The sequence below is a fragment of the Oxyura jamaicensis genome, chromosome 1, assembly GCF_011077185.1.
Source record: "Oxyura jamaicensis isolate SHBP4307 breed ruddy duck chromosome 1, BPBGC_Ojam_1.0, whole genome shotgun sequence".
Taxonomy (NCBI): Eukaryota; Metazoa; Chordata; class Aves; order Anseriformes; family Anatidae; genus Oxyura; species Oxyura jamaicensis.
Genome location: NC_048893.1, coordinates 155,053,727 through 155,056,507, shown reverse-complemented (window position 1 = coordinate 155,056,507; position 2,781 = coordinate 155,053,727). Strand labels below are relative to the sequence as shown.

The 2,781-nt window shown below is 34.6% G+C and overlaps 1 long non-coding RNA gene across 1 annotated transcript in view; it reads right to left on the bottom strand.

The window, feature by feature from the left end:
- LOC118163114 overlaps positions 1-538 on the bottom strand; it is a 7,300-nt gene extending 6,762 nt beyond the window's left edge. Inside the window, exon 1 of the long non-coding RNA XR_004748856.1 lies at positions 519-538. This is a non-coding gene — a long non-coding RNA (uncharacterized LOC118163114). The remainder of the gene's footprint in view (positions 1-518) is intronic.
- Positions 539-2,781: the final 2,243 nt, after the last annotated feature.

Below are 2,781 nucleotides of genomic sequence, written 5' to 3'. Positions count from 1 at the left end.
TCTCTTCCAACCTAGAAATTCTGTGATTCTGTGATTCTGTGATTATATCGGATGTCTATATCAGTTTGGAAATTCATGTCAATTCTGATGTATTTTGCAGGTGAGTGTACATACACAAGCCCATGCTGAAGAAAAGAACAGTTGTCATCTGCCAAAAATCATGTATTTCTTCATCTAAGCAAAGACTTAGACATTTTTCTCACTTTCTATTATTCTTGACAAAATCAGTAATAATCATCAAGAAAAATAAATGTTATATTTCTTTTCATAATCTTGCTTATCGAGTTTCCAGAGAACCTGTTTGCATATAGTTCTCTACCATGATGTTATTTGGCAACAGTTTTCTCTCCTACATCCATACCTTCAATACAGTTGGGTAGCTACAATATTCCATGCAAGTTTGGGAACTGAGGAACAACTAATAATATAGATGATGGGGAATATTTATAAGGAATTTGTGAATTGTTCGGTCATAAGAACTACCAGTGAAATTTCAAGTTTTGTACTGTACAGTACACAACTGATGCTTCACTTTTTCAAAATAATTTGCAAATATTAACTAATGACCCAATACCAGAGATGAAAGTTAGTTATGTCATCAATCATCTTGATCACAAAGTAAGCATTATTAATTAACTCATAGGTAATCAGAAACAATACTGAGGAAACATCTGTATTTAATCTGTCTTGGTTTCAGCTAGGATAGAGTTATTTTTCCTCCTAGTAGCTGGCATGGTGCTGTGTTTGGTATTTAGGATGAGAATAATGTTAATAACACACTGATGTGAGCACACAGAGCAGTGCTTACACTAAGCCAAGGACTTTTCAGCTTCTCACTCTGTCCTGCCAGAGGGCAGGCTAGGGGTTCAGCAGGAGATGGGAGGGGACAGACTCAGGACAGCTGACCCAAACTGTCCAAAGGGGTATTCCATACCATCTAACATCATGCTGAACAATTAATACGGGAGAGCTGGCTGGAATGGGGGTATTGGCTGGCAGTACTGGATAGGCAGGGCATCAGTCAGCGGGTGGCAAGCAATTGCATTGTGCATCACTTGTTTTGTACACATTATTTACTAGTAGTACTATTATCATTACTATTATTCTTTTCCTTTCTTTTCTGTCCTAATAAGCTGTCTTTATCTCAACCCACAGTCTTCATTTTTTTCTGATTCTCTCCCCCATCCCAGAGAGGGTGGGCTGAAGGTGTGGTGGTTATCTGTCGGCTCAGTTAAAGCACAACAGTCTTGACATAACAAATAGACTTTTTCAGTAGCTTAAATCATACATAACTTTGCCATGGTTAATATTTAAATGTTGGATGTGTATTGACACTTGAGAAAATTAGTAATAGGAAAATCTCTATGGCACTTTGATAACAAAAGTGTACAGAAAGTTCAGAGGAAAAACTTATTTCTATAAATGCCAAGATTTTTGTTCAAAAATGGTGAGGATTTGAAATTATTTCTGTTTATTATAAATACCTGTATAAACCAATTACCATAAATGGTAGATTCACTTTTACTATTATACTTAATATGTGTGTGTATGTCACTTATATATACATAACTGGTATGTGTGTGTGTGTGGTATATGTATTCTTATATAAACCACAGTTCTCTAAGACTTGGTTGGACAATGCTCTAATTACATTTTACATATGGAAATGGAGGCATATATTTTTACCAGTATTTACACTTAAAAACCTCACCGGACCTAATAGAAATTATATATTCAATAAAAGTCAATTAAACTCTTCAGACTCTCAATATCCTAATATACCCTCACAAGCCTAATCTACAATTCAAATTCATCTAATTCATCACGCAGTAAAAATCTGATGTTTTAATAATCTCATTTCATGGTTGTGTTTGGACATGTTTGGGCATGTTTGGACATTTCATGGTTGTTAGCCTGAAAGGACATTTTTTCGTTCCTCAAAACAAAATTCTGTATTTAGATTCCAATCTCTCTTTTTCTGATCTCTGAGCTTCCAATGTATAACACTGGTTTATGAAAGTATATGGCAGAAAGCCATCTGTGTATGCTTTATCTCCCCTTTTTATAAGAAGTTAGAATATTTTTCCATGAGTCTACTTGAAGGACTACATTGTAAGTCATACCATTAGCAAGCAAGCAGTTCAGATAGATTCAAATCCACAAGGTGTCCCTATAGACCTTTTAAGGAAGAAATCAAATATGCAAATTGATATTCAGAGAATACTTTTCTCAGAACAAAGACATTAATTTTCTGTTTCGTTTGGGTGAGTTTTTAGCTTACAAGTTAACGGGAGAACTATCTTTAATTTGGCATGAGTTTTGTTGGTTAAAATGATATTTGTGACATTACGCTAAGGTCAGTGTCCTTCAGACAAGTAAAGTAAGTGTCCACGTATCTCAGAGAATGGCACTTGGCTGTTCTTCCTGCATTTTACCAGATCAGTTGAGGGCAGCTATTAAATATTTTTCTATTAAAATGCAAACAGAAAAAGAAATTCACATACCCAAATATATATCTGAGGCCTTCCATTTTGTTATTAATGTTGACTTTGTAATACTGCTCTGAAAAATACATTAGGTGGCAGTTTATTCCTAGTCCTGACATTGAAAGCAGAATAGTAAATAGCATTCTTTCAATCAGAATACTTACAGAAGCAATATTTCCTTTGGAAGCTGTTATTCCAAGCAATAAACACTATGAAGTCTATGGTAATTTAATGGCAAAAGAAAAACAAACAACAACAAAACAAAGAAAGCAAACAAACAAAAAACTATGGCCAT